We start from the raw sequence: 21,616 nt of genomic DNA on the forward strand, positions 1-21,616 counted from the left end.
AATAACTTCAGTTCTAGAGCAGATCTTTGTAACTGTTAATACTCAAATGAAAGGTATTAGTCAGATTTATTAGCCTTACTTGTTTTTGTGAACAAATCTTGCCTCAATCAAAAGTTATAGTTGTTTAAAAACGTTGTTGTCCACAAACAACATGGGCATGAAGGGGTTAATGAAATTGTCTGAATCGGAAAATTCAGTAAGATATATAAAGCTTAGACCTTGAATTACTCGATAAAACAAAAAATAGAAAAAAGTTTGAATTTCGGAAAGTGATGTCATAAAAATCTCCCATTTTAATGCAAAATTTGTCCACTTTTCTTCACAATAAGGGGGAGAAATTTTTTTATTCTGTTTCCCGTGGTTCATTAACTGGCTACACATATTATGCATTCTCATAAAAATATCAAGTCAGTTCGTTGAATAGTTTTTCAGTTATCGTGTCCGCCAATTTGAAAATGCGGTTTCGAGAAAATCGCTATTAAAGTTGTCGATGTATTGAAATCTGCATATGTTACAGCAAATACCCGCGAAGAATACATGGCTGTTTTAAACAAAAGAAGTTCAGCTGGGCCACCAATATAGCGGGAGCTAGGGGTTCAATACTAACAATTAAGCGGATAAAAAAGTCGAGTTTTTTACTCACTACACCAGATGCTTCCTTTTACTAAAGTTCCATTGATTCTTCCCAATTATTCAGAAAAGCATGATCTTGAATTTAACATTTCTACAAATACAATTTTCTATTTCTATTTTCATTGAAATAGACCAGTGTTTCTAAACCTTTTTCGTACTACGGACCCCTTAGAAATCACCCTGGGTTGCTGCGGACCCCAGCGGATAAACATCGATTTTGTATGCTATCAATATGTTATTTTCAGTTTATTAGGAAACAAGACTTGAAATTTCAATATGCACTCGGAAAATATATTTTTCTTCGCGGACCCCCTGCAACGACTTCACGGCCCCCTAAGGGTCCGCGGACCCCAGTTTGCGAATCACTGCAATAGACGATCCATATATTAAAACATTGTAAACTCGTAGAAAAAGTCACCTTTAAAAAAAGTCTTCAAAACGGTCGTCTCGCTTGTTACTACTGTACCGCAAATTGAAAAATATACCTGATAAAAGAATTAATTTTCAGGTGGCCAATAATCTTTTTAGGAACAGCTCCTGCTATAAAGAAGGAAGATATCAGTTAGAATCAAAATTTTGTTTCATAATATTATATTTGTAAACTATTACTTTTGATTTTTAATATATCATTTTTCTCTGGCATTTTAAACTTGAAATTAATTTTCATTTTAAGATACAGTTACGAGCCCACCTCACTCCTTTGCTTTTGTTTACTACTCTAATTTTTCAAAATTTCTTTTGTTTTCTCGAACGTTTGTTGTGTTCGGATTTTTGTTCCGCCGACCTTTTGAATTTCAACCTTTAGTTGTTTTCGACCTTTTGTCACTTCGACCATTTGTCTTTCGACCTTTTGTACCTTTCGATTTGTTGTCGTTTCGACCTTTTGTCCTTTTCTTCCTTTGGTCCTTTTCGATCTTTTATCCATTCAACCTTTTGCACCTAAACCTTGAAATTAAGTAAAACGAACATGAAAAAAAAGTTTAATAATATGTTATATGTTATTCCTTGAAAGCGATCAGTTGAATGGGTGAATTTTCTTTTATGCAATTTGATTCCGTACACCCTTTTTCTAAGGTAACAGTGGTCATGTTTTGTCAAAACCTCTGCCATGTTTTTCGGAAGAGAAAACAATTTAATCACGACACTGCCTGAAAAGCTCGAAAGATGAAACAGAGAGTCATCGACCCACAATGACTTTCCCGCACCGTTTTCCTCTTTCCGCTTGGCAACCGGTTAAGTTTGTTCCGAAAATTTTCACGACGGAGAATCAACATCGCATCATCGGATTGAAGTGACAAATGAATAGTATTTTATTTATTTTTTTTTTTTCGTTTGAACCGGCGGCAAACTTGTTCGTGTTCGTGGCTCAGTCTCCGTCCAGTCCGCGGTGCGGTGAGAAAAACGGGTTGTTTTCTCACGGCTCACATTCGAAGCGTTGATTTTCGTGGGCCGCGTCTTTTGGAGGCATGTTTATTTTTTTTCGACTACACGGAATGACTACTTATTGGAGGGAAAACTGCACCGGAGCCGGTTTGCATACACCAGTATCACTGGCAAACTTTTGTTTTCAGTTGAAAAATCATACGGCGGAGGTAATGTCGTAGAAAGTGAAATCATTTGTTTGTAAAATGAGCAATTTGAATTGTGAGAATCTTACACCGGTTTGGTGGCACCGGATCAAGCGAATCTGGGGATGGGTGCGTCATTGCTCGGTTAGCCCATAAAAAGAAGAAAATATCACAAACAGATAACTTATTTTTTACTAGTTGATTATATCAGCCATTTTCAAAACTATGTCTTCAGATTACATTTTTCAATCATAGATTCACTTCAAGAGTTTGACCATCAAATCAAATAAATTAATGATTTGTTTTTCTTCTGTTACTTTCAGGTATGACGTTCTAGTTCTTTTACCAAACTGTAAAAAAACCGCAACCACATCAATTAAAACAAAATTAAGCGAAATCCAGGACAGACGCTTCATTAAATGCTGTTGAAACTGAATAGTTTTTTTAAAGTACCTACTCCCCTGACATTGTGTATATTTTATAGCCCCCCAGCGAAGTGATTATAATCTCGCAAAGCAGAAAACGGCTCAATCAGGAAAAAAAACTACTCACAGTTTCTGTTGTGTGGATGGAAGTTGATTTGGGTCGACTGCTGGCGAGAACGTTTTTTGTAGCCTTCCCCCGTTTTCGGCCAATCAAACATCAGTGTGTTACGTACGTAGGTGTAAATTGTGCGAGCAAAGGTGAAAATATCAATTGAGAGACATCCGCCAGTGTTAAAGATAGAGATAGGTATGTACAGTTATTACACGACCAACAGGGAAACAACTGCGTCGCGAATCGAGTTGAAAGTCTGCATAAAGTTCGTCGCTTAGTTGCCCAGAGAAACAAACGATTTCGTAAAATCGTAAACGGCACAAAAATTAAGTGGAAGGATGCTGGATTCAAGGTGTGTCAGTGCGTGATTTGAATGAATGACTACGGTTGGAAACTTGTGGTGCTTTTTGCTTCAACCTTTCTGGCCAGTGGAAGTGTGCAAAAGTGTTTTGGCGAGTGAGCCTTTTAAGATTGACGCGAGATTTTGTTTCGATAATCTCGAACCTGACGAGGAAGCGTGTAACGAGGAGGAAGCTCGACAATTGGGTTAGCCGCTTTCTGGTGAATTCTGCAGTCGGGCATCATATATCAATCAACTGAACAGTGTTTTGCAGACGAAGTCATTTTCAACTGTAACATCATGAGGTAAGTGAATCCAGTACTTAGCTATATTACTAGGTTTACTAAGGTCAAGAATGGGTTAAGCGATGTGCTGCTGCGGTGGCAGCCTTGGGTCAATCTTACTCTATGACACTCAAAAAACCGGGCCCATTTAATACCTCGACGGTCTCTTTTTAACCGGTAAAACAATTTCAGCACATTAACAAAGGACCGTCTACTGATCCATGCCACCGAAACAAGTTTCAATGGTTCAAAAAACATACTTGACGTTGCTTACCGCACTGTAAGAAGCAATCAAAACAAAGTCAACACCTCCCGAACGTGAGTCAGTTGTGAAGGTGCCGAGGGTTTTACAAAGCGTGGACCGGAATTGCCGCGGGTCGGTGGTGGTGTTATGATAAGAGTTTTTACGATCGTGAATTGGTGTTTTGCATTCTGTATACCCACTTCATTTCAGTACGAACACTTTTGCTTTCAATGTTTTCGTCGTGGTAAATTGCGTCCTTCATGCATGTGTATTCGTTTCGGGTTGAATAGGATAAACCAGTGTATGATTTTCACGTCCTACCTTTCGATTAGAGATAGCATCTGAAATTTATTTTGGGAGACACAAATCTGCAATTTCACGAATTTGAATTATACGATCTCCAGGAAGGGATCTGAAATTTCAATTTTAAAATGAACATTGTACAATTCGTAATACATAATAACTTTATTCAATGAGAATCAGTTTTGTTGGTCAAATTTTGTTTGAAATGATTTTGAGTTTAAAACTAATATAAAATTGAAACAAATTTAGCCATATATTCTGATTATAGTTGAACCTTAAATTACGTCAAACTTTTCTACCATCCCACAATCTGAAATCTGCAATCTAAAATGACATTCAACAATGATAATAACCCTTTTTTAGTGATTCTAGGGTTCCAAAACATTTTTGCCTTTCTCAATAGAAAGGTATTGCAATTGCTCTGAAAACCGATTTTTTAACGGAGGGCCGAGTGACATATACCATTCGATTCAGATCGTCGAGTTCGGCAAATGTCTGTGTGTGTATGTATGTGTGTGTATGTATGTGTGTGTATGTGCGTCTGTGTGTGTGTACGCGAACACAATCTCACTCACTTTTCTCAGAGATGGATGAACCGATTTTGACAAACTTAGTCCCAAATGAAAGGTGCAACGTTCCCATAGGCTGCTATTGAATTTCTAATGGATCCGACTTCCGGTTCCGGAATTACAGGGTGATGAGTACGATCACGCAGAAAATGTCGATTTTAAGAAATTCTGCAATGAATGTATAATGGTGAAAATTTTTCCAAAATGTGACCACAACTGCTTCGATTTGTAGTACTAGGTCATTAACAGCCATTCAAAGTCTCTTTGGTCACATTGGCCACCATCATCGGTTCCGGAAGCCCCGGCGGAAGTATCCAAATTCAGACTAACAGTCACATCGGTTTCTCGGAGATGGCTAGACCGAATCAACCAAACTTAGTCTCAAATGAAAGATGTTGCGTCCCCGTAAATGGCTATTAAATTTTATCCCCAACCGACTTCCGGTTCCGGAGTTACTGGTTGTGGCGTGCGATCACATAGCAAATTGTGATTCAAACCGATACTCCGATGGAAGCAAAAAAGGTAAAAATTTCGCTAAAATGTCTCTCAAATAACTTAACTTTGCAGTTCTAGGTCACCGACGGCCAAACAAACTTTCGTTGACTACATTGACCACCATAGACGGTTCCGGAAGTGCCCGGGAAAAGCGGCCATCTTTCAAAATTTACGAACTCACATCAGTTTCCCTGAAATGGTTGGGCCGATTTTCACAAACTTAGTCCCAAATGATAGCTATAATATCCCCACAAATGTCAGTAAAATTTCGTACGGATCGCTTATATGGGTCCGGAAATATAGACTAAATCGTCCGGTCACATATGAAATTCCCATATAAGCCGGAACTCAAATTTTTTTCCAAAGGGGGGACCCCATGAAATTTCAGAAATCGAATTCGTATTTTTGATGCCAAACATCTTTAAAATGCATGAAACGTCGAGATTTTATGTTATCTCGAAATTTTTTTTTTTATAAAAATCGACTTTTTGGGACTTTGCCGATTTCGCACCTTTTTTCAGTTCAATATTACCGTGGCTGTTTTTTCTTTTTCAAAATTTTAGAACTCGAATAATGATTTATTTTTCTGTATATAGTTGTCATGTGATGTATAATAATAAAATGTAATATATGCATTTAAAAGTTTTTAATGAATATAAACAACGCACACATTCTCGTAATTCATGATTGAGAAAGGCACAATTGCACCGCTAGGTGGATTAAAATAGGTTTTTCTTTAAAATGGTAGGATCAAGAACTACGAAAGACCTTCTTTCATAAAGATAGGTGCTTCTCTTGCAGTGCTAGAAAGTACTAAATTTTCTTTGCAATGTCCAATACAATTCTTCTAGAATATCTATTTGCTTGAAAAACGTAGTTAAAGACAATTCTCAATAATATTGTAAAATAACGAAGATAAATCAAAATATTATTTTTTGTTGTCAACATTAACTGTTCCTGGCAGCACTGCTCCATCGTTATCCAATCAGACTAATTGCAACAACTTCAGTGCTGGAGCTTACACTTATAACTGTTAGTGGTGAAATGTAATCAGAGGGGGAACAACTTGACAGCTCCTATACAAATCGTTGAAACCACTTTTTTTGGGTCTGTGGGTCTAAAATGGCGGATCAATCTTTATTCAAGAGCAATTTCTAAAAAAAGGCGTAAACATGTTCACAGTGAAAATTTTCTTGTTAAATTTTTTTTACTTCCGATAATTCATTTTTGAAGACTTTTTGGGTTTGGTGTTGTTATAAAAGTAATGCATCTTTATTCCGATGCATTATTTTTAAATGATTCATGATTTTTTGGAATCATCAGCATACAAATAAGCGGCGCTTATGCTAGTTAGTGAGCATCTTCATTTAGTTTTAAGATATTAGGTAGTAATATTTGCATTGCAATGTAAACAACACACACAATGATACTGGACTGTCTCCGATAGAAAATGAGCTCTCATCACTTCTAAATTTTGTAGAAACCTTTGCACCGCATGCTGTCAGAAATAAACAATCGAAGTCAATTCCGCCTTTGTTAAATGCGAAGTGAAGAATGATAATCACAAAACTAAATGTATTTAAGATTAACGACAAACTTTCGAGAATTGTCTTATGCGAAAGATATTTCAAGGGCGACGGGAGAAGAAAAAAATTCACACTAGAAGCGCACTCAAATCAAATCATACATTTTACATTTTACAATTTGTAATCCTTTTATGAAACTCCAAAATGACGAATTAACTTGTTTGTATTTATATTAAATTATTACGCTGTTTTGAAATGATCATCTTGATTCCCGCTTCCGAATGTAAATAAAGAAAACCAGTTCGTAAAAGACGTCACGGAATTATTTTCTCGTATAAGAGTTTACAGTATCGCAATTTGTGGACGGCGTTCTATGGTGGCGACATCATTCGAAACACGGTGGTTTCATGCAACTTAGGTTAAACGTCAAATTGCGGGAGGGTTGAAGGTAATAGTCAAGATGAAAATATATAAATCTGCATTTAACCAATACACAATATCAACTTCTTCAAACAAACCACCAACTACTGCCTAACCAGCTACTTTAGCTTTAGCCCGCTATGACTGAATTCATAGAACCAACCACGGAGGATGGGTTGGTTTCTAGGTTGTAGTATGTGATGCTGCAAATGGTTTACCGCCGCAGAAACAATGCCCGTGCGTACTGGCAAATTGCGTGCACAAGATTCAGCATTTTTATCTTCATGTTTATAAATAAAAGTGAACTTCAAGCAACGAGTCGTGTTATGAAGGAAAAAAATAGAATAGAAAATACGAAATTTTCCTGTTGCCGTGACACAGTATAAGAAAAGTTTCGTGCCCTTTGTGGTACAAAAAGGTCCTTCCCTCATACGTACTGCACAGCTATGCCGTTATGGTTATTATTTTCTAATGTTTTGTCCATTTAGCTTTTTTTTCTCCTTTTATAACATGGCGCCGTCTCCTGACCATAAAATCGATTTCATGTCAACTAAACGACAGCCATTTACCAGAATGCTGTTTAGCAGAACAGGCCATTTGGCCGAACGGGCCATTTGGCCGAACGGGCCATTTGGCCGAACGGGCCATTTGGCCGAACGGGCCATTTGGCCGAACGGGCCATTTGGCCGAACGGGCCATTTGGCCGAACGGGCCATTTGGCCGAACGGGCCATTTGGCCGAACGGGCCATTTGGCCGAACGGGCCATTTGGCCGAACGGGCCATTTGGCCGAACGGGCCATTTGGCCGAACGGGCCATTTGGCCGAACGGGCCATTTGGCCGAACGGGCCATTTGGCCGAACGGGCCATTTGGCCGAACGGGCCATTTGGCCGAACGGGCCATTTGGCCGAACGGGCCATTTGGCCGAACGGGCCATTTGGCCGAACGGGCCATTTGGCCGAACGGGCCATTTGGCCGAACGGGCCATTTGGCCGAACGGGCCATTTGGCCGAACGGGCCATTTGGCCGAACGGGCCATTTGGCCGAACGGGCCATTTGGCCGAACGGGCCATTTGGCCGAACGGGCCATTTGGCCGAACGGGCCATTTGGCCGAACGGGCCATTTGGCCGAACGGGCCATTTGGCCGAACGGGCCATTTGGCCGAACGGGCCATTTGGCCGAACGGGCCATTTGGCCGAACAGGCCATTTGGCCGAACAGGCCATTTGGCCGAACAGGCCATTTGGCCGAACAGGCCATTTGGCCGAACAGGCCATTTGGCCGAACAGGCCATTTGGCCGAACAGGCCATTTGGCCGAACAGGCCATTTGGCCGAACAGGCCATTTGGCCGAACAGGCCATTTGGCCGAACAGGCCATTTGGCCGAACAGGCCATTTGGCCGAACAGGCCATTTGACCGAACAGGCCATTTGGCCGAACAGGCCATTTGGCCGAACAGGCCATTTGGCCGAACAGGTGTTTTTTCCATGTAAATTGTTGAAAAATCTCATATAAATCTCAAGCACGTTAGTCCGGTAGCTAAATCAAATTAGGAGAAGAAGCTTCTGGTGGAACTATTAAACGTCTCAGAGGTGGGGCAATGCAAATCATATTTTTTATTGTAACGCTGATTCACATGCTTCTCGTTCGATGAACAAAGCACCAATATACATGCGCAACTAGAATTGAGACTGACTTCTTCTTGCTGCCACGCTGCTGCTTCTTAGAGTCCACATGTTGCTCGTTCGCTCAGCAACCAATGAATGGTGCAAAATGAATCTGGGACCATCCATAAATGACGTAGCATTACATGGGGGAGGGGGGAGTTTTGTATTTTGTGATGATGTGTGACGACTAGGGGGTAGGGGGTCATGTCATGCTACGTAACTTTTTAAAAGGAGAATAGGGGTTAACCTGATGTCACGACAATCTTACCCGTTTCATCTAACTAACATCGATTTTTATTTTTTACGGGGAACAAGGGGGAGAGGGTTACCGGCAAGCTACGTGATTACCAGAGGGGGGATTTAGAGGTTTGAGACGAAATGCTACGATGGGGAAGGGGGTGTTAAAAGTCATTCAAAAAATGCTACGTCATTTATGGATGGCCCCTCTGCGGGGCTTATATAACTATAACCTTCCACTATTTGATCGTGTCTCTAAGGCACTCGATATCGACGGTTCTACCTGAAATAAGCGGCGACATTTTGTTTTTTCACTATCGCTTTTGAAGAATTTTCTGAAAATCTATTTGTTCTGTCATACATACTTCAAAGTTTAATACTAAATTGATGCGCATTAGGGTGGCACTTATTTTTGCGACGTTGGAATTTTGCGCATGTCCATTTGAATTAAGGTATCAAAAAAAAAAATGAGCAGAATTTGAGCGAAATTGGACCACACTAACATATGCCCCACAGCGATTGAACTTTTTTGAAAGTGATCGAAAAATTTTGAAACTTGGTAGAGCTCGAGCACACTATGAAAAGTTTCAAAAAAAAATTATGTAAATGAAACAAAAAAAATCAATCGAAAAACCCGAAATCTAAAGGCTTCTGTGAAAAAATATTTTTAAAAACTTTCTTTCAATGAATCTGAAAAGTATCTGTTTGAAACCTTGCATCATGTGCTCGAACTTTGCCAAGTTTCAAAATTTTTTGACAGGGACGTGTTAATATGTCCAATTTCACTCAAATCTGGGTCAACGTTTTTTCATGCCGTGATTCATTTTTCGACCGCCAATGGACAAAATTTCATCATCGCAAAAAACAACTGCCAGCCTAGTATAGATTTCTCCGTACATTTAGTACATTTTGTACAAACGTTGCGTAATTCCATTGAGTACAATGAATGTTACTAACGTTAAAAGATGACAAAAATATGCGTTGATGAAAGTTATGTATTCGGACGATTAAAATGTCTAAATGATGGAAAACATTTTTGAAAAAATATTTAACTAAAGATTTTTGGAAGTCAACCATAACATGATTTAAGTTCTAACGTATGTGAAAATGAGACTTAGTATGTTCAGCTAAAATATTTGCGTAGCAATCTTCAAAAATTTGCTGACATGTCGTCTACCAATGCCTCAAATCTATTTTCTCTCTCAAAACTGAAATCGGACTTTTTTGAACTCTACGCAATATAAGTAAATTGTTGCAACATTCAAGCTATAGAGGACCAAGTGCCATTTGGAGGTCCCTGCCTTAGAATTGCTATCGCATCCAATGTAGCAACAGAAATAGCTACCTAAATTTATTTCTGAGAACTCAACTAGTAATGGAAAGTAAATAAGTATCCTTAAACTTCATATGATAATGGTCAATTATCGAAAAATGAATTTTGACATTGAAAATAACAGGAAAAAATTATCGCGCTCTCTTCGGTTTGGCTTAACGCAGGTCATATGTAGAGGAAATAGTTCATGTTAAAAAGAAGGAAAATATCCACAGAACACAACTAATAAATACAAATAGGTTAAATACAAGAATAAAGAACCAGCATTCAATTTAAGACAAAAATTCACATTCGCTATTAATTAGTTCTTTTTCTATAGATATCTCTATTATGGTTATTCAGGCAAATAGAATAGCATTCGGCCTGATTACTTATTTTGACAAAAAGTATTCGACTATTCAGCATTCGGCCAATCGGAATTCGGTCAAACGGACCATGCCATTCGGTAGAAAAGAGCGTTCGGGCTATTGACAATCAGTATAAACTAACTTAGAAGATTTGTTATTTTTGAAGTAGAATATTTCTAACGTTTCAATATAGAGATCCCGTTTCAAAAATTTCTGCCGTTGTACTGAATGAAAAAATAAGATTATTGCACTATTTGATTGGAAATATGTACAACAATTTTGTATCAAATTCCGTAGGATGTACAATTACTAAAAATAACGGAAATAATGAATTTTATGAAAGCAATAATTATCTGATCCATGATTTTGGTCGGTACAATTCGACCAAGTAGCGAGCATTGCCAGGACTGTCCCTTTGTCATCGAATGAACTGCGACACATATAAAAAAGGAACATCAGAAAAAAAATCGTTAGTTTATGTTCTGATGCTGTAAGCGTAGCAGCTGCTGCGTTTCATGTCAGTTCGCATTCTTCGATGGTATGTAATACATCCCATGACTGCCGGCAGGCATTGATAGCATTTCATTCTAATGGTAGACTGGAGTGCTAGTTTCATGCATACACAAAAGATGCAATGATGACACATCACATAAAAGCAGAATAAATGGATTGGCGATGGGGTGGTTTGGTGCGAGAGAGCCGCGCACTCTTGCTCTTTAAATTATATGTGGCGTTAGGTGCGAGAACGGATAAATTCACCACGGCGTGCGTTCCAGAGTGCACTGCGGTGTATACATTGAAGTGTGAATTGGCGTGTACTTTTGGCAAGCGGTAGTGTAGGTGTGATTGATGGTTAGATAAGCACTGGTTGTTTCGTTGTGTAAAGGAGATGGGGTTAGCTTAATGGATGCTGATATTATGATTTTCTATTGATGATTTGATACGAGTTACTTCGTAAAGCTTATTCACGAGTTTATAGTGCTTTTTTTACACTACCCGGGGAAATTTCAAATACTCGGTTCTCGGGGTAAACTGGGAAAATCATCATCAATGTTTAAAAAAAAGTTTAATAACGATCCGTAAACCAGATTAATTGTATATAAGGTTGATGCATGACGGGATTTTTACATCCACATTAAGACCGGCTTAGTTAATGTACGGCTAGATTATGCAATGTGCATTTTACTCATTTTGTTTGCGAATATCGCGGCTCAACAAGTGAAAAGCTCCTTTACCAGTAATGTCATGGTACTGCATTGATTATCACACGTGACAATTGCTTTGTTATTGCAAAAATTCCACTCTAAGAAACCTGCTTAGTTAAGGTTTAAGTTATTTAGGGAAAATGGTGTAAAACGCGCCGATGGTGTAAACGATCATTAGAGTGACAAGAAAAAATGACCCTTATCGACTTACCCATGAATCGATTTCTAGTCCCACCAGCAGTACTTGCTCCAAGTTTGAAGCAAATCGGACAAGTCCAGCTACCGGACCAACGTGCCTGAAGTTTGTATGGGATTTTTCGACAATTTACATGTAGAAAACCCACTAGCTCGCAGATTTGGCACTAGGTGGCACTCAATCAGATTATCACTAACTCACTGAAAATAAGAAAGAAAATTGTCTACAACTTTGTAGAAGACTGCTAGTCGATCCGGCTTTGTTAAAAGAAGTTATTAAACTTTTAGCGAAGTGATGTCTGAGTCAGTTTTGCATAGGGCCTAGTAATACATGGTTGTGTATCAGTACTCGATTCTAAACTAAAAAAAACTAAATTTTTCTCGCCAAAACATACCAAACCAAGTCCTGATACACACCCATGCACTGCTAGGCCCCATGCAAAAACTGACTCAGACATAACTTCGCTAAAAGTTTAATTTTTAATAAAGCCGGATTTACTAACAGTCTTCGACAAAGTTGTAGACAACTAAATTATCTTTCTTATGTTCACTTACAGTTATAATACGATGCAAACAGTGCCACCTAGCGGTGAAAATGCTAGCTAATGAGTTTTCTCCATGTAAATTGTCGAAAAACCCCATGCAAACTTCAGGCACGTTGGTCCAGTAGTTAGATTTGTCCGATTTGCTTCAAATTTGGTGCAAGAACTCCTGGTGGGACTAGGAATCGACTCAGGGGTGGGCCGATTGAGTTTTCATTCATTCTTTTCTGGGCAGTCTAATGATCATAGCTTAGCTATAGAACATTAATTGGGAGAATTTAATAATTATCATTTAACCAACATTTTCCTTTGTAATCGCAATCATAACGCTTTGAAAAATGTCAAAAAACATGTTTCATTATAAATTACACTTTGAAAAATGGGCAGGGCAAAACGCACTTTTGCGAGGGTAAACTTCACTACATCAAGGGGGCATAATTCACTACAACAACGGGACAGAAAACTCGTTGGACAAACACGTAATTTTGTTTTCTGTCGGGATTTCACAAAAGTGTAGCTTTAAATCGCCTTAGGTTAGCCAATTATTAGGTTTTCAGAACAATAGAACAATTTCTGTTTTAGAATAGAAAGATGGGTAGCTAATGTCAGAGACATTACCGAAATGAAGTGACATAGACTTTAGGCTGGTAATACGAATACTGCAATTTTTACTATTTTCTCATAGGTTTTATTAAAATAAGTTACTTCGGTATTTCTACTGGAAGCGAAATAACGGTACAAGTATATCCGATTCTCTGCTGTTTCCTAATAAATTGTTTCACTCTTATTAAATGCTCATTAAATGGTTACCGTATAAGGATAAATATGTTCGAATATTTTAGATTTCGATGTACGTCTACCGATATTTCGGTATTTCGAATAGAAATGTCCGAACAGCTGATTTAATACAACCTATCACAAGATAGTTGAAATTGTAGGATTTGTATTAACAGAATAAAGTGTATTCTACTTCACTCCGGTTGTGTCTCTGACATTACCCATCCTTCTTTTTGTTTTTCACACTCTACTGTCAATAACTGATACAAACTTGCTGTCAGTTAGACGAGAAATCCAAGCTAATTGAGGTCATTTTGGGGTCAGTTTGGATTTCTCGTTTCTAGCAAGTTCGTGTCAGCTACTGACTAGTAGAATACTTTACACAAAAAAAACTTCTCAAAGGTAGGTGTTGTTCTCTCTTGTGCAAATCGGATAATTTCCTTTTTTTATTTGAACTAAAAATTGCATAGTTTCAGGCTGGTGTGAGCTTGGATTTATCGTCAGCAAGTTGGTGTCAGTTGCCATTCTACATGACCAAAGCCATCAAATTTTATGACCAGATCGACTGGAGGTTCAAACCGGACTCGTTCTCCGTAGATTCGTACTGTGACGAACATCGCCCAACGTGATCGATGAATCATTTCGCATGTTTGGCTTCGCGAAACCAAAACCATTTGCTCGAATTTTGACCTGCTTCAGGTTTTTGCTGAACAGACAAATTCAACGAAAGCTATTCCGATTAGGTATGTGAGTTATTAATTCCACTGAATCCAGCTCACCAAGCCGCATCAGCTTGAGACTCCCAGTGTGATTGCAGTATGCAGCGAATTGCATACAAAGCAGCACACAATTAACACTCAAGGTCGTCCAAAATCTTGGTCCATTCTCTTCGTAACCACCTAGAATTGGCCTGGTATGGCCACCCATAGCAAGTCACGTTCAACAATTGTGAAACCTCATTGTCCGTGGTCACTCCTCGTCGGATCGATTTATGGATAATACGCGTACAAATTTGTCATTTGCGCGAGCGAACGCCGGCCGCTCTAGAAATGTGGCAGTCGGCACGCGGTGGTGGTAGCATGCAAATTACTGTAGGCTTGGTCTCATCAAAAATAATAACCATGATGGAAATTCGATAAATGTGTAAGTTGGTATGCTCGACATGCACGATTTTTGCAAGTCGCCAATTCACGTGAGAGAAATCGCAACCATTGTGGTGTTGCGTAAATGCGTTTGTTATTGGTTTTGCCGACCAAAATTACTAATTCGAAATGCGATTATAAAAATATGTTATTTATTAACGTTTGTTACAGTCCGTTTTGAGCGTTTCGAAAACTAGTCGATTTGTTATTAATTAATTTATAGCTTGTGTCTTTTTAAGGACCTTTTGTCAAACTAAAGCTCTGGACTCAACGATGTAATTCGACGAAACAAAACACGACGAGTTGCAAACATCGATCTAAATAAATTGCGTAGGATGATCAATAAAATCAATAATTATGCCAAAAGTGAAAGCTATTCAAACCAAATTAGTAATTCAGTACAGCTTCAAACATTCCAACAAACTTGGCATAACTAACCACCCTACAAGTCAATTTTAATTTCCACGTTGACACAAAAAATCTGGTCATCCATAAAGCATACATTTCAATACAATACGTACAATACAATACAGTCACCCCAATATCGGAAGCGACTTTCAAAAACCCATTTCGAGCACGATATTCAAATCAGTTTAGCAAACAGCCTCCGAGTCCGGTGCGGTGGTGTCACTTTGAAATAAGTCACGGACGAAGATAAATCTTGAACGCGCGCGCACTATATTCTGATGGCTGTGCAAAAGTCGTCATCGTCAGAGAGTTCCGTTATTCGGCTCGTTTTTCGTTAATAACTTTGTTTCTAGTGCGGTGACACCCACAAATGGAACGAAATGGTCTGTGAAAAAAACTGGTTTCGGTTGCTTGACAAATCTTTGAATGTGATTGTGGTCTCTCGCGTGGACAAAAGTAGGACACGCTAATTCGCCACAAGGTGAAGGCGTTAGAATCGGTAACACTAATAAGTTTGAAGGTAAACACCGTGTCTCGCCTGATGTCCGATGTGATCATTCAACAAGACAGCCGAATCGAATCGTTACGAAACATTCACTTTATCCTAGTGTTACGCCTCTGAACTTGACCCTGGTGCATAACTACTGCTTGCTACTCAAGTAATGTACAGTTTGCTGCACCGGAACAATTTGCATACTTCCATCGTTCAAATCTGCACCATCATCACGACTACTGGTGGATATCGTTGATTAACTATAAATAGCCAGTCGTTCCATAGCACACCGACCAACGAAATGTCTAATCAAACTTACATTTTCGAATGTGAAGCATGGCAGCTAGTCAGCTTGATGGCGGCTTTGGGGTCCAGTTGTTGACAAACAACAACAACATCAACAACAGCAACTCCAACTCCAAAGTGAAAGTGCACGATGTCGAATGCACAAACGCGATGGGAAATGATGGCAGTTAAAAGGCGATTAAAGCCGGCGGCAGGGCACGCTATCAGATAAATGTTTTAAATTTTTTAATTTAGATACATAGGTATATTGTTGCTACTCGGATTAGTTGGACCTTTTGAACCGAAGGAGCCGACCGAGGAAGCGGGCGCATTTTTTTTTTTTAATTTCGAACGTAACTGGTTGACAGGCGTGATTAACCCTATCGTGCCCCTGTCGTTTATAAACGACAACGTTTTAAAGCAGATGTAACTTTTAGTTTAGGCAACATTTGCTCATAAAAACAGATTTGGCAAATAACTGGGACTATCACCTTTCATTTGAGCAGTAGCAGTTATAAGAATTGTTCGTAGAACTGAAGTTATTGCAATCAATTTATCTAATCGGATTCCGCTACAGCAGTGCTGTTAAGCACATTGTCACTAAACGGTGAAAATTTAAGCTTCGATATATCTTCGTTGTCTTATGATATAATGAAAAACTGTTAAAGCCTACCAATTTAGATTGTCTTCGGCTAATTTTATTCATTATTTGGGCTATCATAAACATTCTAGGAGAACTGTATTAAGCATCGAAAGATGAAAACAAAAAACAGCTTCTAGCACTGCGAGAAATGCATATATCTTTATCAAAATTCGTTTTTCGTGTTTCTTTAACTCAAAAGTCTTATGGAAAAATAATTTTATTACCCTATGCAAAAATAAAAGTTGAACATGAAAGGGTTAAGTGGTCGTGTTTCGCCGAACAGCAGTTTTTGTGGACCCTCAGGGTGGTCACAGACTGATACTCCGTTTGGGTAACATCCTGGGTGATACACGTATGAGCAACAACGGAAAAATAAAGTGAAAACAGTAACTGATAAAAAAACCGATTTGCTCAACTTAGCAGCAAGATAGGACATTTCTTATATCACTTCTTGTTCTTTCATTATTGAGCACAATTTGTGCAAAGTACGCACAGAACTTCCGTCTTTAGGAACGTACCAAAAAATTAAACGGAATTAAATGAAAAACTTTAATAACATAAATTTAATTTGTAAAATTCATAAAACTTATAAAATTTATAAAATTTATAAAATTTATAAAATTTATAAAATTTATAAAATTTATAAAATTTATAAAATTTATAAAATTTATAAAATTTATAAAATTTATAAAATTTATAAAATTTATAAAATTTATAAAATTTATAAAATTTATAAAATTTATAAAATTTATAAAATTTATAAAATTTATAAAATTTATAAAATTTATAAAATTTATAAAATTTATAAAATTTATAAAATTTATAAAATTTATAAAATTTATAAAATTTATAAAATTTATAAAATTTATAAAATTTATAAAATTTATAAAATTTATAAAATTTATAAAATTTATAAAATTTATAAAATTTATAAAATTTATAAAATTTATAAAATTCATAAAATTTATAAAATTTGTAAAATCTATAAAATTTTAAATAAATAAGAAATTTATAAAATTTATAAGGTCAGGTAGTGCAATCACAGTACGGTCCTGAATTCATATCGTTAACGATGCTTCTTGGTGGAATTTCTGAACTGAAATATCCCAAAACGCCGTACATACCCACGTAGAATTCAAAAGACAAGTCAGTTTTCACTTCTAGCATCTATCAAACAACCGAAATACTTGAAACAGCATTTTAAAGTCTTGCTTAAAAACTATCTAACATTGATGATAACCTGGTTTGATAAAAAATCTACTTCCCGGAAGTATCTTTTAATGTGTCCCCTATTCAATAAAATATATCACTTCAAAAAACGGCAATTGTGCGAAATATGCGTGGATCACTGGTCTACAAAACGACCAAATCAAGTCTCAAACCGCCGGTCACTGATTCTGATTGTTCGAGTTTCTGATTTGACCAAGACATGGCAAAAACCAAGGGACCTGACTTTAATACAACCTATCAGAAGACAATAAAAAATAATGCTTTCTACTTCACTCCTGTTATGTCCCTGACCTTACCCAGCCACCCATCATTTTTCCACGTGAATGCTACTTTCCACCAAACAGCGATACAAATAATAGTTGGCGAGCGAGAAGATTTTCAGATTTAATTCTTTCGACTGGTTTGATAGGGCGGATAAGGGCTAATTTGTTGGCCAAAAAATATATTCTCCGGACGGGAGATTATTGTTCCAATTGGCCGCGGCCACTAGTACGGATCTGCACAAACTAATTAATGCAGTCAGTCCACGGAGACGGCCGCATCCTAATAGTCGCCTTCTCACACTTCTCAGTGCTGACATGCAGTCTCGGGGCATCCGACAAGTTTGACTAGCAGCATTCTACTAAGATCACAATTCTTTCTGTTCAGGATTTACGGCTCGATGCATGAACCAATCACGAACGAGCTTCGTTCGAGTGTTTTAAAATCGGTTATGAGCTTTTTTCGATAGCTCTAGCTATAAATCCAATAAACTCATCTAGTTGATGCCGTGGACCATAATTTACCTGAGCTATTGACGCTTGTTCGTAAATTGAGGTTTGAATTCAACGTTAGTAAACTGAATTCCCATACTTCAAATATTTTATGTTCTGCAACAACAACTGACAAACAGCGGGAAACTTTTAAAGACTCAATATGGGACCTGTTTCAAAATTACTAAAAACAGTGCACGATTTTTAAACGCGCATTTCTTCCGTGTACTGAATGAAATAACTCAATTTTTGCCCTATCTGGGAAAAATATTCTCGAATTTTCGTGCCTATAGCAGACTCCATTTGTAGTGTCAGAATCATTTTTTCCCTGATACCAAAAACCCTTTCTAGAGCTAGAATATGAAGGTATTTCAATATTTTTCCCTTTGCCCACATTAGTATGTAGTTCCTTTGTTTGGAAATTTAAAAATATAGCGAAAAACCCTATATAAAAAATCTACAAAAGCGACACTATGATGTAGTTTTCTTCAGGAAACCGCACACGCTACAGGCAAGATGAAATGCCATGATGGTAGCGTCCTAAGAGATTAGATATCTTCGTTCTAGCCAATGCATTTTTGGTACATATTTTCGAACAATACCAACAGTTTAGAATGCTTTAGGTCTAGTCAATAACATTATTTCGTCACGCAAGCCACACCCGTATTCGATTCGTTGCTAACAAGGCGTCCGAAATTCGAGCACGTTTATTTGAGCGACCGAAAATAAAAGTCGCAAGGACAGAACATGCTTCGTAAATCCCGTTTCAAATATATTAGAATATAAAAACCGGATATAAACTTCAAGCATAAAAATCGGACTGAGACATTCCTTTGTAAGAGTCGGGTAAAAAACCTTCAGTAAAAATTCCGGAAAAAAAACAATACTTACAAAGTAGTTTCTGTTTGCCGACTTTTAATCTAGAATTCACATTAATATTATTCAAGACACTCTTAGAGCTGTTTTAAAAGCTTATATTGTGCTTATGGAGCAGTATGACACGTCAATCGTTACTTGGTTTATTTGCACAAAACGTCTTGTTATGTATAGTTCAAAACCAATACAAAAACACGACTTCAGGCAAACCATCTTGCTATTGATAGTGTTTTTGCATTGATCGAATCAGCCAAATTTAATCGATATATGGGACTAAGCGAAAAATGTCGTGATCGAACCTATACTCAATCCTGATCCTGAGACCGCAAACGATTAAACTGTCATATTTCCGCCTTCTTCACATACAGACGCGTTTCGTTCAATTTGGCAAACTTTCCTTTTTTCAGACTCGCTGAAACAGTTTTATTTGTTTTTTTAATTAAACCAATCAGCAATGAGTTTGAACAACAAATCTACACCAGCTACAGTTTGTAGCACACAGCCCAAATTTATCACCATGGACGACATAATAATATTGGCAGCCGTTGAAAAAGGGTGTCTGGGCGGGCAATGCTATTAAGGTGAAAGATTCCCTCAATTGAGTCAGACAATGCCGCGGGTGATTAACTAGCGAAGTAGTTTTTGACTTGATTGAAAATTGAGCGTTATTTTCGGCCATGACCAGTGGCGGATCCAGGGGGAGGGTCCTGGGGGTCCGGACCCCCTCCGAACATTTTCAACTTGTTGAGAAATTTTGAATTTCAATTTTATATTAGTTTCAAACTTAAAATCATTTCAAGCTAAATTCGACTACCAAAACTAATTTGCATTAAATGAGTCTTTGACGCATAACGTATTGTACAATGTTCATTCCAAAATCAAAATTTCGGACCCCTCCCGAAATTTTTTCTGGATCCGCTCCTGGCCATGACTTTTGAGCTCAAATTGGTTACTGTATCAGGGATTAAAGGTAAATAGTCCCAAAGGTAAAATATCAATAATGTTAGAATGCCAACCCGAGTGTTTTTTGTGTCAATAGAGGATTGATGCATTTGCTCTGTACGATGAGCATTGCTTACGGAGTCTATCACAATACAAGGACTACAGCTCTGTAACAGGCTTTGATTTACTTCTATGGTAGTCCCTTGAATTCAATGCTAAATTATCATGGAAGGAAACTGTAACGATAACCGGTTTTGAGATTGATCAGTCTTTCAATTTAGGCATTGACCAGCATCTAGTCACAATTAAAATTTTTAATAACGAAATTGACTCTCCAATAGTAATGACACGCTTCGAGTGCTGTATGTATTAGCATTGTTTCTCACGCCTTGGCGGTGCGCTATGAAACATACGATCTATGTTCGAGGTTTTGTTGAATGAATGAGCTTTCAGGTGCAACAAATTCTCACTGGTTTGGGCCATAAAACGGCAGCTACGAACTTTATAATGTGCGAGAGAGAAACGAAAGCTCCGATTTGACTGGACAAGCTTTTTCCGACACTCACTCTCCCAGTGCGAGATATGAGCAATACGTGAGACGCTACCGTACATGTGCAGCTTTTGGCAGACTTTAATTATTGAATGCCTATTCCTACAACATTACTAGTTTACGAGATAGTATCAAATTCGATGAGCAGTGTTATGTAAATAACGTAGTTGTAGTAGAATTTGCGGAGATCGTGTGTTTCAAGATTCGCACGGCTCAGATTGGTCATAAAATTTGTGATCGTTTCCAAAAGTTGATCGAATTACACTTATCAATGGTCACTGCTGTAGATAATGTGGTCATACATCGAATGTGTCATCGTGAATATTGAACTTATTAATAAATTAGCCTACGCACATACCAAAGACGTTGTTTATGTTTAAAGGCGCGCCCAGAGTGAAGCCAAATGTAAGGGAACATGGGGAGACTTGACCAGGTTTTAAGTCAAACCTACGTAAATCTCTGAAAAAGTTTTCGATCGTTCAAAGCTCATTAAAACGTAATGTACAGAAATAAAATGCGTATTCATAATTTTTTGCAGAATTTTTGGTTTACTTTTTCAAAAGTTATAAAAGTTTTTCTGAGATTGTTTTTTTTTTCGTCAAATCGCCCCACTGCGGGGAGACTTCACCTAGGCCTGGGGAGACTTGACCAAGAGAATTTTGAAACATCAGAGCAAAAAATAATGACACAAAACATGTTATAACCATTTTTTGCCTTTCTCATATAGAATGGTTATGCAATCACTCTAAAAATTGTCAACCTAATCCCGGCCCGGAGGGCCGAATGTCATATGCCATTCAACTCAGTTCGTCGAGATCGGAAAATGTCTGTGTGTGTATGCATGTGTGTGTATGGGAAAAATTGTCACTTCTGTTTCTCAGAGATGGCTGCCCTAATAAACATCGTATGACTCAAAAGCCTAACGACCTGTTCAGGGTATCATCCAAACAATATGTAGAATCATCGCACTATAAAAGGTTGTGTATATTTTTTAATTAGGGTGGACCGATTTGCACAAACTTAGTCTCAAATGAAAGATACAACCTTCCCATAGGCTGCTATTGAATTTTTTG

The 21,616-nt window shown here is 37.8% G+C and overlaps 1 protein-coding gene across 1 annotated transcript in view; it reads left to right on the top strand.

The window, feature by feature from the left end:
* The window catches only part of LOC131693855 (uncharacterized), a 293,967-nt gene that overhangs the window by 40,165 nt on the left and 232,186 nt on the right, over positions 1-21,616 (top strand). The window contains exon 2 of the mRNA XM_058982076.1: positions 2,525-3,383. The gene's annotated coding sequence lies outside the window, so the exon portion shown is untranslated. The remainder of the gene's footprint in view (positions 1-2,524; positions 3,384-21,616) is intronic.

Source organism: Topomyia yanbarensis, chromosome 3 (genome assembly GCF_030247195.1).
Source record: "Topomyia yanbarensis strain Yona2022 chromosome 3, ASM3024719v1, whole genome shotgun sequence".
NCBI lineage: Eukaryota > Metazoa > Arthropoda > Insecta > Diptera > Culicidae > Topomyia > Topomyia yanbarensis.